The sequence below is a fragment of the Alexandromys fortis genome, unplaced genomic scaffold (assembly GCF_014885135.2).
Source record: "Alexandromys fortis isolate MF-2015 unplaced genomic scaffold, M_Fortis_MF-2015_v1.1 scaffold_362, whole genome shotgun sequence".
Taxonomy (NCBI): Eukaryota; Metazoa; Chordata; class Mammalia; order Rodentia; family Cricetidae; genus Alexandromys; species Alexandromys fortis.
In genome coordinates this window covers 512,426-528,456 of record NW_026068272.1, presented here as the reverse complement: position 1 = coordinate 528,456, position 16,031 = coordinate 512,426, and the positions used below count along the sequence as shown (strand labels likewise).

The window sequence follows — 16,031 nt, the reverse complement described above, 5'->3', positions numbered from 1 at the left end:
TCCTGCAACAGAATTTGCTCACCAGCCTAGAGCACAGTGGACACACCGGAGGGTCCTGGTGCCTGCATGAGATGAGGGGCTACATTGAGAAGCACAGCAACCACAGAAAGCTGAGAAACACCAAAGAACAACCCACAACCATGTCTCGCTTCTGTCTTAAAGCTGCTCAAAGGGCCAGTCCTTTGCTTCCAAGGTTAGGATGGGGGCTATACAAGAATGTCGCAAATTCCAAATAAGGGTGGACAAGATCAGGTCAAGATGGCAGAGGTGTAATTTGAATCATCCCCACACTCTGCTTCTGCCTCACAGAGGCAGAAACCTTACTCTCCAATAGCAGCTACAGCAGGAGCCCCACCATAAGCAGGAAACAAGCCCGCACAGTTCCCACTGGGTTCAAACACCGAAGATATAACTGGAGCTGGAGAGCACATGGCTCAGCGTCTGTGCCCACAGGCCCATGGAGCACTTGTAGTTTGTGGAAACCAGAAGACCAACTGTAAAACAGATGCCTTAATGGGCTCAGACCTTTCTGCTGAGTCAATTGCCTGCTCTGGATGAAACACAGAAGAATACATAGAAGAGAGGAGGAGAATCATGCTGGGCTATACAGAGGCTCAATGTAACAAATTGAGGGAGGCACAAAAATCTTGACAAAAGGAAAAAGTTTCTGAACAGGCAATAAGCAAAGTTTAATTCAAAGTCAAATGTAAAGTTCATCCAAGGTGTTTTGAGCAGAGCTTGTCCACAAGGCATGTGCGACCTCATGTCCTGCTCCTAACATACAACTTGTACACTTTGTACTGTGTATCCCATCATACCATACATACCAGGATTATGTCCTGAAACAGCTGAGCTCAGACTTGAGACACTGTATGTCATGAGCTATAGTGGTTTTATACAAACACAATGACTTAATTACAAAAACAAAAACTGTTTTTCTACAACATTCCTCAGCAAGTACCAAATCAGTGTATTTTGGGATTCTACTGAATTATAATATCTGATTTTAAGAACTGTTGTTTTAATTGCTGACTTGAGTTTCAGTTTTTAAAAAAGTCTCAATTAATTGTGGTTTGGGTTTATTTTCTAACCATGTCTCTGCTATTTTGTGCCTTATATTATACAAAAAAATGTATCTGTAACACTGAAGGTGACAAGATCAAAATGTTCATCAATTCAAATATTCACCCAATACTTATGTCTTTATGTAAAAATAAACAAACACACCAACTCACCAGTATGTAAATTTGCTTTTGATTTAAATACATTGTAAAATTACGTGTCTACCAAAAATTTTTCTTTGAAACATATTTTCTTAAGACATTTATCAACAAATGTTTGACATGTATACACATTTTATTTATTTATTTTTATTTTTTTTTGGTTTTTCGAGACAGGGTTTCTCTGTGGCTTTGGAGCCTGTCCTGGAACTAGCTCTGTAGACCAGGCTAGTCTCAAGCTCACAGAGATCCGCCTGCCTCTGCCTACCGAGTGCTGGGATTAAAGGCGTGCGCCACCATCGCCTGGCCATGTATACACATTTTATATAGCTTTATAAACAGGATTGTATAAGAAGTTATCAGGTAAAAAGGAGCCTTGAGTGGAAAGAGTTAATAAAAAAAAAAAAGCCATGTCCTGGATCACTGGCATACCCTAGGACTGTGTTGGTCAATGTACTGACTTCCTAGGACACCTACTTACACAGTGCGAGCTCTGCCTCCAGTTCGTCTGCTCTCTGGCAGCTGGCCACAGGGATGGCCACTGGCCTCCAAGGGATCTTCTCTCTTTTTCTTCCGTTTTTAATTCTAAAAAACATGATTCTGATTTTCTGTCTCATGCTTTTGGCTCTTCCATTTTCATCTTTCTCTTTTTAAGTTCTTAAATTGTTTTTTGTTTGTTTGGTTCGTTGGTTTTACACTACAAAAATTAGTCTTTTTTCTTTAAACAAGCCCAACCATATAGGAATTTATTTTAAAAGTAGTTCTTCCATTGCTGCCTGCCACTTATTTTTCAAAGTAATCAATATTAACAGTGTTACCTCAGACAGCTTTCCTAGGTCACAAATATCTTCTATTTCAGTAGAATTTATATTGGATTAGACTTGGATTGTTTTAACTGAACAATTTCCAGAAACGCAGATTTGGGCCAATGCACATGGACAACAGTGTGCGCGAGCCTGTTGCCTCCCTGTGCAGTGGTGACGTGCTAACACTGCCATCACTCTCTCATTCTTTCTAAATTAGTATTGGCAGTTTGACAGCAGAGACAGTATCCCAGTTCAGATTCAATGTTGAGCTGAGCGACCTTTCACTTGTTTCTTGGACATCCACATTTCTTCTATATAACGAGAAGTCCACTGTTGGCCTGTCTTTAAGGCATTCAGATCTTTAGCGTTGGCTAATAATTTTATTAGCCTTCTCCTACAGCATGTGTTATATATATTTTCTCTCATTCTAGCTTTAGGCATTTTTTGAGGCTCTTCACAGAAAAATTCAGATATTTTTACAAATGAAATTAAGTCTAGTCAATAACATGACATTAATGTTGCTTTAGTTTTTCATTTAATGCTATATTTTCAGGAAAAGGTAGAATATATTTTATGCCTCATGACATGAAGCATGACTTTCTGCTTGTTTGCTCATTTGCTTGCTTTATTCAAACGAGAGGAGGGAGGAGGGAGAGGATGCAGTGAGAAGAACCAGGCCGACCAGTGCTTGGCAGTACAAACCCCATGTTGGCTGACTGTACAAGTCAAAAGACTAACAAATATGAATTCTTGCCTTTTGTTCTCTGCATCTAATGATAACTTTTGGAACCGCTTTCTGCAGGCGCTATCAGCAGTGAAGTCTGGAGTGCTGACCCTTGTCCCTCCCCTGACAACAAAGTTCTATAGGGACTGATGGTTTTAACTGCAGAGCCCAGAATGAGAGTCTAAACTTTCTTATGTCTCCTTGTTCTTTTATATAATGTAAAATATTCAACATGGAATCCTCTTTTCTATGAAATGAGGAATGAAACTGAGAAAAAATACTTAGGATACTCAACACTCAGAATCCACCTAATTATGTGACTCTAACACTTAAAGAATATCCAAGATCAAAGAAATGCCATCTACATAGCTTCAGCCTGCGATCCACGGGTAGAGGGGTCATCATGCTTAGAGTGGCAGACATGAGGAAGGTAAAGAAAAGAAACCACACTGACTGCCAGTGTCAGCCTTGGAGTTCCACTGTGACATGTCAAAGTTGGAAGCTATGATCCAGGTCAAAAACCCTGCAAAAACACACTACAGAAAAAAAAAAAAAATTCCCAGGGGCCACCGAGGTCCTTTATCACTGGCAGCTTCATTCCATATCCTACGGATAATTTCTAATTATTTCTCTTACTACCTTTTAAATTTTCCTCTTCACTATCATTCAAATAAAGAAGACAAATGCTTGAAGACAGTCCTTCAAAAGGATGACTCTGGTTTCCATGGTCAACCCTTACATCTGATGGTCTGCAGAAAAGGTGCCTGAGCCACGGGTCCGGTTGTTTCTGTCTGTCTTCTGAGCTACTGCAGTGCTTTGTTCCTCTTGGTAAGACACCCGGATTTTCCTTGAATTGGTATCTGACTCCTAATGGATAGCTGGGTTCGGTTTGGGGTGCTTAAATAAGCCCAAAGAGTTCCAAAAATACAAATCCACACAGTGCTGTTTCCAGTTTCTGCAATTCGAACAGGCTCGTACATGTGTTCCCTCCCATCTGGGAAATTAGAAAAGAGGCTCTTGTACCGTCGTTCTTAGAAGCTAGCATTACAGATGATTATTGTAACCACTAATGGCAGCATTTGGAAAACAGGGGATGGTTAAAACGTAGTAAGGGACATTTTAAAATGAACAAGCATACATTTTCAGGGCTTCTATCTGCGCCATTTGAAACTGCCACAGGCTAAAACAGGAGGAAAAGACGCCAAATCTGCTAAAACTACAGAATGTTGCCTTCTTCTTCCACAAAAGTGTGTCAGGCACTCACACATACATGGCAAGGTAATAATAGCTATGATAGTCTGCTGAGAACCCAAAGCAATTCTGGCTCAGCCTGTGGCTATGACAGAAGGGAGTTTCTGATATTCACAATGAATATTCAGAACAGGTGAGTTCTTGAGCGTCGGAAAGCTTCAGCATCCCAGTTGTGGAACATACTGAAACCCAGAACGATGAATACGGGGATAACAGAACAAGCAAATGAATGAAATTAACCGCCGTGCTTGCTTTTTTACTCTGAAAACTCTTAGAGTTTCAGGTACATTGTATAAAACTAAACAGGAAGTCCCTTCAACTAGGAAGATCCTCAGTGTTTATCTTAAGTGTCTGAAACTATAATCACTTATATTAAAGAAAACTCAAATTTGAAAAATGGTACCAGTCAAGGCTACATCTAATATAATGAGTCAACATTTTGTTTTGGGCCATGATTCACTTGCATGATTATTCTCAATAGAGGCTCTCTGCAAATATCAAAAGACTATAGAAAAAAATAACAATTAACTCTGGAAATGAAAGTAAATACAAGTCTGATTTATCATTATGTGGCACTCCTTTGATATGCTAATAGTTTTATGACAGAAACCATTAAATAAGTTCCTATATGTTGGAAACATTAGTGTCGCTATGGGTACAAACTACCAATTAACTAATTGTTGACAGACATTAGCTGAACCAAAAATGTTATTAGCCATGGGTCACATGGGAGGACTGTAAAAAAAAGCTACTGTATTTCTCAATTCAGAAGTGCTTACACCCAATCTACAAGCATTACTGACAAAGTCGTGGGAATAAGAGATTATAATAAAGCTATTATATAATATGTCAGAAATCTGGTCTGCACCATATGAGTACATCTGAAGTGACACTAACCAAGGTTAGAGACTATGATTCCTAGGGTGACCATAAAATAGGGCTGAATACTGTTTATACAAACACTATGAGGTTTTTTGACAATGTACAAACAAACTAAACATTTCTAATAAAATCTTATCCAGAGACAGCCTGAGAGGTTTGTTATGTCAGGTGCTCCATTATGCAATATAGAGTCAGCATCCTCAGTTAACAAAATTCAGATTCTTCAAGTCACTTCTTTTTGTCAGGTGGGAGAGAGTAAGATTCTCTTATAAATAAATAAAAAGCATGTTGTGTTGCAAATGTTACAGAGGAAAGTTAAAATAAAGTAGGGCATAAGGAAGTCAAAGAGGGTCATACAGAGATTGGGGGTGGCCCTTCATCACGTAAGACAGATTGAGAATGAAAGGTCCCCCTGATCATGGTGCTGCATAGCAGCAGAGGAACTCCTGAGCAAGATCTGACTGTGGAGCCCACTGGCATTAACACATGACAGTAAAGGCGGTACAAATATGACTGAATATAGGAAGAAGGAATATATTTAAGAATAAAACGATGTGCATAAGACCTTGGTTATTCTGTCCCATGATGCAATAGATAGTTTTGAATTTAGTCCCCTTTCTCTTCATTCAAATGCCGAGAAATATACAAGTACCAGAGAAAGTCATGAAGACAAACAAATCCAAAAGCAAGATCAGAAAGTTGGGTCAAAGAGACATAGCTGGGTCTCCCTGTGCCTCACTCCTGCTGCTGGTGGTTCCCAATCCTGAGCTTCTTCCCACACACGGGAGTGCTGAAGCATTCACTGGGTCAAGAATTCTGAAGGCTGTTACCACTCATCTCACCGAGTGTTGAATTCTTGTTTAAATGAGAAGGGGGGCAGGCAGAGACACTTTACGCAGGTAGTATTTACCAGAGTCATTTCTGATTGGTTTTGTCAAGTGGGTATTTATTTGCCTAATCCAGATAAACGTGGCCACCCTCCATTCATTTTTCTAGAGTTTATCGAATACCTCTATACATCAATCCTTTTATCAAAGAGCTCACTCCCCCTCCCTCTCCCTCCCCCGCCCGCCCTCCCTCCCTCCGCCCCCCCCTCTCTGTTGTATGCACATATGTGAGAGGGTATTGTATTTCTGAGTGTACATGGAGCTCAGAGAAGGACATCAGGTGTACGACTCTATCACCTTCAGCCTTATTATTTTGAGACAGGTTCTTGTTGAACCTGGAACTCAGTTGGTGACCAGCAAGACTTAAGGATCCTCCTCTCTTCCCTGTCACCCACCCCAGGCTGGTGTTATATACACAGGCACAGCCATACCCATATCCTGACATAAAGGGGTAACGGTGATTTGAACTCAGGTCCTTTGCCTTGTTCAGCAAGCATGTTACACTGCTAATCTATCTACAAAGAACATTTCTTTTCTTAGCTGGTATTTTTTAATATTTTTAATTCTATCAAGCTGTGGATTTGCCTGTTCTATTAATATTGTTTTCAACTGTATAATGATTCATAGCCTTCCTGGGCTCCTTGCACCATACTGTTTCATGAATTCTCCATACTATGTGGCGGGGCTTTATATTCCAAAGAGACTGTCAGTTTCTTGAGGACAGAGTAGAAATCGATGTTAGTGAACATGCACCACTAAACAGAACACCTGACGGAAACAACATAGGAGATGAAAGACTGTCTGGTTTAGGGTTTCAGAGACTTCAGGCTACAGTCGTATGGCTCTGTGTATTTTAGCCTGTAGAGAAGTGGTACTTCATGGTGGGACTCTGTTCATTTCATGACTGGTGGGTAGGAGAGAGGGACAGACAGACACAGGCACAGAGACGGACACACAAACCAAGTATAGCCTTCAAAGTCACATTCCCAGTCATATTCTTTGTCCTGCCACTGCTACCCCCTAAAGTTTCCCTAAGTTACTAAAGTGAGTAGGCAAGGAAGCGTTCAGTACATGAACCCTTTGGGGGGGAACTTCATATTCAAACTATAACAAGACATATCTTCCATCTTGTCATGTCTAACAATAATTTATTCAGTGTCATTAGTCAACTGTCATTTTATTAGTGCTTCAACAATCTTATAAAGTAGGTCTTATTATTCTCACTTGGAGATGAAATTGAAGTTCAAAGAGATTAAATGATGTGCATGAATTTTGAACTTGTTTGTTGACTCAGAATCTAGACTGAGAAATGATGCCATAACCTCCACTCATTGAGCACAAGGAAGATTCAGATCAATGTTCAAAGAAGGGCATAAAAAGCATGGTCGGCCACGTGAAGGAAAGGCAGCAAAGAGTTACTATGCATTTTGTTGTTGCCCACTTAGTGTCTAAACACTGTATGCTCCAAAATATCATGAGCACCCATTTCTTACATTGTTGTTACCCGGAGCAGGAGCCCTGTCTGAAATTGGCATTCTGTGGGTATTCAAAACAGATAGAAATATGCAAAAATTGTGTATTTACTGTTTATTTTTGGAAACTAGAGAGAAAGAAATTAAGTCATAACAATATAATTACTAAAGGCTACAGATGCCACACTGCCAAATAAAATGTGTTCATTTGACCTTTACATGGACTCAAGGAAACAGGATCGTTTCTCCAAGGGCACTGGTAAGGATCATCAAGTTCTAACATCATAATATCAGCCTTCTTTCACTAATATACAGTCAGACACATTCCACTCAGTGAAAATACGAAGTGCTGACTGGCTGTCAGGTCAGAGAGCTATAACCAAAGTTCCGAAAAATAAAAAATAAATAAGAATAAAAAATAAACGAAAAACAAAACCCAATTTGAGAATGACCCGTTACCACCTGCCTGTGCCTTCCAAATGTGACCCACTGAGTTCATTACTCCCAGAAGTCAAGATCCAGTATGGGTTTGGGCTTTCCCAAATGTGTGTCTTGACTCTTTTCCTGAAACAGAGGCCACAGCACAGCTTTCACTTATTCAGGAACCTGCTTGTGAAGTTGTGCTTACCCTTAATATGTTGGGTATAGCTGCTGTTTAGAAAACTAAAGCAAAACACATGTTGTTCAAGTAAACTGGGGTGAAGGGGGCTGGCTCTTTTAAAATAATGATGATAAAGACTTTTTGGTCAATTACTGTCCCATCAGTAAACACACACACACACTGAGGGCCCCCATTCTTCTCTGGGTAGCCTGGATCTGCTCTAACAGCTGTGCAGTGCACCTCTTCCATGAGGCTGGAAGAGGCTGGGTGAAGGTTGCCACCGCTTGGGTTCTCACTGGCAGCAAAAGGTGTTTCTTGCTTCTGCCAACTTCTCTACTCATCAGAGCTTTTGAGAGAGAATATGAAACACCGGCTTTTCCTGATTCTTCAATAACTCTACTCTTTATGAATCTGACAAGAGCCTTTGGGTTTGTTTAAGGCAGCAATACCTGTAACTGGTTAACAAGTTATATTGACCTGCATTTTGGGAGACCTCTAAATTATAGTTTTATCTAGGTATACCAATACAAACCTTGAACCTGATTTTTATTCAAGAATTAAATAAAACAAATGAATGCAACAGTGAAACTTTATTTAGATCTATACAGAACAGATGTGAACACCAATTCCCATGCCGCTACAACTTAAAGAAAGCAGATTTTTTTAACTTCAAGTCTTTATGCAGTGTTCTGTAAGCAGCAGAAAGACACAAACTTAAAGGGTCAGTTGATATGGTAGTTACCATGATGTGCCTGCCTTACCCTTCTCTTCTCTAACAGACATCACTCTTCTGCACGCCACTCCCAAGTCTAGTCCTTACAACAGTAAGGATGGGGAACACCGCATAGCACACTATCTTCTTACACCCTGGGAACATCTGGTAGGGCTAAGACAAGGCCGGTGCTTTCTTCAGGATTTGTAACTAAGTATGGGCCAGTCACTCTAAAGAATCAAAAAGAATAAGCAGCAGCCATGTTTCCCACACATGAACAAAGCCAGGCTGCGCTGGAGGACAACGACGCCAACTCACTCAGAAATGGGAAAGCAAGAGGCCAGTTTTGGCACCATTTGATACTTTATTCCCTTGGGTCCATCCAGCTGTGTCCCTTCAATTGTTGTGGTTTGGCTACTCAGTCTGCTCCTGGCTTTAGAAAGCTAATAAATTGCCCTAGATGCCTATGTTGGTTTGAAGTGGTTTTCTTTGATTATAACCCACATTTTAAAAAATTATTGAACTGACTGATATGGATGATTCCGTGGCAAATTTACAGGAGTTCTAAAGAGAGGGGAAAAAAGGTTATCTCTGTGTTGCTGAAATATTTATTACATGCTATGTAATGCTGGGCCCTTAATCATAACCTCAGAGGTCCTTAGGTGAAGATATGATCCATGAGCTACATGTGATACAGGAGAAAGCCTTTTAGATGTCTCCTGCAGCAGTGCTGGCTTTGGCGGAAGCTAGGCTGTCTCTGGATTTGCTGCCTCCCATCTTGATGGACGAGAAACAGCACTCCAACCCATTCTGGGGCTCAAGACACCTTTCTGCTCTATGCTCCGCCTCACACAAAGATCAGAATAGTAGGAAATATCTAAGCTAAAAGTGGAATGTTCACAGCAATATGCTTTTTGAATACATGAAATTTTTTACAAGTCTGTCCTGCAACTTGAGAACTGCCCAAATATGGTGAACTTTTAGCTATAGAAAAAAAAACTAGCAAAGAGATTACATGTTTTTGTTTTTTTTCCATATGACATGCCAAATGTGGGTATTACGGGAAGCAACAGGCTTGCACAGCTTTGCAAATGAATGTGAAAGTGCCAAGCACAGAACCCGTCAGAAAGCACGTATTCAACAAATGGGAGTTTCACTTCTCTCACTCTTTCGAGAGTTGGCCTGCTATCACTTCCTCTACCAGACCACTCTTCCTGGTATTAACACTACTCTCCCCTCCCCTCCCCTCCCCTCCCCTCCCCTCCCCTCCCCGCCCCTCTCTTCTCCTCTCCATGTTGCTTTGGGTTCTGGGGTTTAGAGGTTGTTCTTAGGCAATTCTGGGCATGAAGACAGAAACAGAAAGACCCTAGAAGTGAAAACTACTCAATTACACTCAGCAGCTCTCGTGGCTTGGACTGTCTGGTGCCCACGGCAATTAGGCAGTACGTATTTCCAAGTTATTCCAGCTACCTAGCACTACACCTTTATTAAATGGAGACCAACACAAGCTACAGGTGTTAAAAGACAGAATGGCGTCTGCTACAAACTCTCCCTTTTGTAGTGACCACTGATTTCTTGATTTGCATATTGATATTATTTATAGAACATAAAATGCCATCCTGGAGCTCTGCAGGGAAGAGGGAGAAAGAGAATGAAAGGCTTGAACTTCATCTCTCTGGAACTGGCTCTAGGACAGGGTCCTGAGTAGAAATGGGTTCTGAGAAGCAGGTAGGACTGAGCCTTTCTCTAGCCCAGTGGTTCTCAACCTGTGGGTTGCAAACCCTTTGACAAATCTGTATCTCCAACAATATTTACATTATGATTCATAATGTTAGCAAAATTACAATTATGAAGCAGCAACAAAAACAGTTTTATGGTTGTGGGGTCACCACAACATGAGGAACTGTATTAAAGGGTTGCAATGTTAGAAAGATTGAGAACCACTGCTCTAGCCTAAAAAGCCCTTCCTTGTCTGCAATGGCCTCACATGCAGGCTCCACTGAGCTATCTTTCTAATCTCATTCTTCACTACTCCTCAACTATGGCAGGTCCCCACACCCCACACCGGCACTCAATCCTGATTGCCCTCCCCTTCCCCCACTCTAGTCTGTTTCATCTTCGTGAGACAGCCAGCACCATCACCTGAGGTAATGCCTTTCCTCTGCACTCGCCAGCTAGGCATCTCAACTCCTCACACGGTAGAACGTCTTTTGTCTTGAAAGTTATTTATATGTGTGCCCCGCCACTGCTCTGCCTGGAGTTAAAGTTTTTCTTTAAAAACTGTGACCGTGTTTCGCTCAGTTTTGTATTCCCACTGCCTAGTATGGTGTGCTCCACAAAAATAGACAGCCAGTAAGTATTTGATGGCAAATGTCTGAATGGCTACGTATACTTGCTCTCAGACAACTAAACCAAAAATGGACTCCACAGGCAGACTTCTCCACTGAAATCAGCAGAGACGGATGCTAATGATTAACTTGACCTTCCAACATAAATCAATTTGGATAACTTTGGTCTCAGTTCAGATTATCAATAGAAATAAGGAGAAACGGGTGGTTATAAAACTGAATGAATAAATCTTAAAGCACAGAAAAGCAAGGGAGATCTTTATTTTGTAATTTCTAATCATAACCTAACTTTCTAAAACTAACAAGCTTCTAAACAACATCCTATGCCGTGTCCCCATGGCTCTGCTCACTTAGGACTTACCAACCACAGTGTGGGTGACTGTGATGAACATAATAAAGTCAAAAGATGGCATCAATTTTCTCTCAAAAAATAGATAAAACACATGAAGACAAGAAAAGTAATTCTCTTTCTGCAAGAATTCTTACAAAGACAGGACAACATGATAAATGGCCAAAAGCTCTAAGAGAAGAGGCTGAAGAACTCATTCAGTTTCTAGGGATTTGTAATCAACTCCTCGGGCTCTTTTCCTGTCCAAGCCCACTCTTATTAAGCTCTTTTTTTAGAGAGAGAAGATAAAGCAAGTAAAAGAGTAATGTGAACGCTGAGAAGAAAGAGAGAAAAGGAGATAAAGCAAGCAAGAGAGTAATGTGTGTCCTGAGAAGAAAGAGAGAGAAGGAGATAAAGCAAGTAAAAGAGTAATGTGTGTCCTAAGAAGAAAACTTTCAAATGAGGCAAAAGGTGAGCAGAGCTCCTGCTTCCTCAGTCAAGGGAAGGGGTAAGCATTGACTGTCTCCAGTAAAGACCACTTTACTTCTTCCCTATTTCTGGCCTTCAAATTCAAAACACCCAGAGGCAGAGGACAGGGCAGCTGGAAATGGGGGTGTGGTGTGACTTCTGTGAGCTGTGTTAGTAGTGAAGTCTACATGGGGGCTGACGAAGCTCAGTGTCTTGCTACTGAGACTAAGCACTGGCACTGTGCTTTGTCTTAGCAGACATTAAAGTCTCAGAAACACTGGTTTAGAAGTTGGGCAACTAAAGAAAAGAAAACAGAGTTGAACATAAACAAGGAACTGAAAATAAATAGGGTGAGACTTATGACCTAAGAGAAAAAAGTAGGAGTGATATCTCACCGGGCTAGGAGACGATGTAAAAAATAACTGACAAATCAGACTTTATGGATAAATTTTGTAGCTCAAAATCCAATATCAACAGAGTAGAAAGGCAAACGACCAGATGAGTGAAAATATTTCGCTATATAAGACCAGGCTGACCTTGAACTCAGAGATCTGCTTGTTTCTATCTTCCAAGTGATGGGAATAAAAGCATGCATCATTACACCAAGTTTATAAGTCATATTTTTATAATAAATGAATATCCAGAATACAGAGAACTGAAACCCAACAATAAAATAAATAATCTGATTTTCAAATGTGCAAAGAAACTGAGCAGATAGTTATCCAAATAAGCTATGCAAATGAACAGCAAACATATCAAAAGTTGTTGTTTCTACCCAAACTACAATGAGTGCCATCTAACCATGAGGAGGACTACCATGTTTAAAAGGGAGGGCCCACAAAACAGCAAACATTGGGAATGATGTGAAAAAAAAAAAAAACTTTACTGCTGTTGATGGGTGTGCATTAAAAACAAACCCCAAAATATTACAGAAAGAACGGTCTTAGAAGTCTGCACCCAATATTTCAAGAAGAACTAGATTTTGGACATCTCATGAATTTATCAGAGCAGCCTAGGGCAACCAAATGGACAGGCTTCCTGGCCCTGGCCCCTCCCTTCATCCAGAGCTATTATTGTTCTGTTTTACATTTAAAAGGAAAAACTTACAAGCATCAATTCCCACAGACTCACTGAAGCACTGGGGCAAGGAAAGCAATTTATGCTATGCACAGATCTGGAGAGTCATGGGGCAGAAACCCAAACCCAGGGCTGCTGACTCCTGCTGCAATCCCTCCGCATGATCCTTCTAGATCCAAATTTGCTTTGAAAACTCTTTGTCACGCACTGAGGCCTGCATGAATCAAAAAGGAAATGCAAGCTCCAAAAGAGGAAGAATAGAGCAAAAGTGTCTCTGCAGTGAATTATGAAGAGTAGAAATATTCCTATGAGGAAAGACATGATATTAATAGCTCCATAAATGAACTACTATAAATGTTGGACTTAGCATAGATCTTGAGTAGGTGGATTTGCTAACACTTCACTAATTATAGAAGTGCCGATGCCAGATTTAGAAGTATAAATTGACTTACGAGTTCTCATTGGCCTGGATTACTGAAGAATGTTCCTCTTGTTTCTAAACTAATAGTGGTTTGAGATAGATCAATTAATGAACATTTGCAGCTTTGTGCTTATAAAGAAATTCTGAACAGAAATTGTGACATTTCACGATGCATAGCTGATGATGAAAGTAGCGAAGCATTCTTTCAAGTCCTAATTCTCCAGGGAAGCTATTAACAGCCTAACATTTCTAACTCACACCACAGTGTGCATTCAAGATGCTGGGGAAAAGTTTCTACTAAATAGATACCAAAGAATGCAATTAAGAGAGCAGAAGAGGGCAAGCCCTTAAGCTGGGCTTCTTGACTCTGTTACTTAGCCACATATGGGTGAGGGTACAAGAAAACATGTATAGCAATCCAGACCAGCTTTCAAAAGCTATGTGAAGAAATAAAACTCGTTAAAATGATAACAACAACAAATGAGGACAAAAGGAACTTCCCAAGATCTCAGCAAAACATTTCAGGCTTTCCCCATGGCTAGACACACTGTCACGAGGCAGCGAAGCAAATAAGTAATGAATGCTAAGGAAAATCTCTTATAATAAATGTGTGCTCTAAGAGCAGTACAGCCAATGGAAGGGCATAGCAGGGGTGCTAAAAAGAGGGCAAAGCTGGGTGTTTTAGGAAGTATTCAAGGAGGAGACAATGCGGTGTCCTGAGGGTAGGGAAAAAGAGCGAAGGATGCTGAGGGTAAAGGCACATGGCACAGGCTTAGCACTATGGGAAAGCCGAGGCACTGGATACTGGAAGACCGATAAAAGATGAAGCCAAACCATTAACAATCTAGATGCATTTTAGTTAAGGAGCTTATTCTTTTAAATTTTTTAGGGTGATGTGAAAGGATTGATAACATAGATAGCGCTAAGAGTAGACGACCTGCTGACCCAGAGAGCTCCAGAAGGCTGGAGTGAGGAGGGCACGACTCAACCTGGGGTGGAGAGGAAGCTCTCCAGTGGCCCAGAGCAGTGAAAAGGAGGTCTATGCTGGTTGGTTTTGTCAACAGAAATTAGAGTCACCCAGGAAAGAGGAACCTCACCTGAGCAATTACCTACATCAGACTGGCCTGTGGGAGTGTCTAGCGGGGCATTTTCTTAAAATGTAATTGGTGTGGAGAGATGCAGTCCAAAGTGGTCATTACTATTCCATGGGTAGGTGGTCCTGGAGAGCAAGCCAATAAACAGTGCTCCTCCACAGTCTGTTTCAGGCCCAATTTTCAGATTCTTGCTTTGAGTTTCTGCTTTGGCTTCCCTTGATGATGGACAGTAAAGATGAAGATGAAATAACCTCTTTCCATTCCAAGTTGCTTTATCACAGCAACAAAAGGTAAATTCAAATAAAAGGTAACTTGGTAAAGCACGTCAAATTCCAAGTAAAATGAGGGACATGCCCACCCAGGGGATGGGGCAGAAGAAGCAATAATGGAAGATTGGTTCAATATCAAGGGATGTATAATTAAAATAAGTAAGTAAAAACACATTCATTATAATAACACACTAAGATCATGAGAATCATATTTAGCACTTTCAGAGGAAAAGATAGAATGCGTTCTTGTGCTGAACTGGAATTAGATGCATCAGTATGTACATGGCTATCAATACAGATAGACAAAGAAATAATACAAAAGATCTTAGAATAAGACAAATACAAATTAAATGTAGCTACAGTGACTATATAGTAAAAAAGCATGGTAGATATCACATCAGTCAGCTTTTTATTGCTGAGAAACAACCTGAGACAGTGTACAAGGAAGAAGTTTAGTCTGGTGATGGAATAGGTCATTGGTTAATTATAATAAACCAACTGCTTGGCCTCATAGCTTAGAACATAGGGGGGAGGAGTAGACAGAATAGAATTCTGGGCGGAAGAGGAAGTGAGGTCAGACTCTGCTCTGCTCCCGGAGAGACTCGACAGCTCTGCTCTCTGGAGCAGAGACGCCATGCTCAGCTCTCCTGGGTAGACCCGACAGCTCTGCTCTCTGGAGCAGCGACGCCAGGCTTCGCCCTCCCAGGCAACTCCAACCCAGGATGGACATAGGCTAGAATCTTCCCGGTAAGCGCACCTTGGGGTGCTTACACACATCATTAGAAATGGGCTAGTCCACAATAGATCAGCCCCACTGTCTCTGTGGGTGGGTGCACCCCTCGTGGTCCTGACTTCTTTGCTCATATTTTCCCTCCTTCTGCTCCTCCTTGGGACATTGGGAGCTCAGTCCGGTGTTCCAGTGTGGGTCTCTGTCTCTATCTCCATCCATCGCCAGATGAAGGTTCTATGGTGATATGCAAGATATTCATCAGTATGGCTATAGGATAGGGTCATTTCAGCTTCTCTGTCCTCAGCTGCCCCAGGAACTAACTGGGGACATCGCCCTGGGCACCTGGGAGCCTCTCTAGCACCAAGTCTCTTGCCAACCCTAAGATGGCTCCCTTAATTAAGATATGTGCTTCCCTGCTCCCCTATTGAACCGTCCTTTATCCCAAACATCCCGTTTCCCAAGTTTCCCCCAACCTCCCCTTCTCACTTTTCTCTCCCCATCTCCCCTTACCCCCCTCCCACCCCACTCCCAAGATCCCATTTTTTGCCCAGCAATCTTGTCTACTTTCCATAATCAGGAGGATAGCTATATGTTTTTCTTTGGGATCACCTTCTTATTTAGCTTCTTTAGGAGATCAAATTATAGACTCACTGACCTTTATTTATCTCTAGAAACCAATTATGAGTGAGTACATCCCATGTTCATCTTTTTGGGTCTGGGTTACCTCACTCAGGATAGTGT

At 41.2% G+C, this 16,031-nt stretch overlaps 1 protein-coding gene and 1 long non-coding RNA gene across 2 annotated transcripts in view; one reads left to right on the top strand and one right to left on the bottom strand.

Annotated features, from left to right (window-relative positions):
* Babam2 (BRISC and BRCA1 A complex member 2) overlaps window positions 1–16,031 on the bottom strand; it is a 313,631-nt gene that overhangs the window by 90,964 nt on the left and 206,636 nt on the right. The gene's annotated exons all lie outside the window — the stretch shown is intronic.
* The window catches only part of LOC126494599 (uncharacterized), a 17,332-nt gene continuing 15,924 nt past the window's right edge, over window positions 14,624–16,031 (top strand). Inside the window, exon 1 of the long non-coding RNA XR_007590040.1 lies at window positions 14,624–15,307. This is a non-coding gene — a long non-coding RNA (uncharacterized lncRNA). The remainder of the gene's footprint in view (window positions 15,308–16,031) is intronic.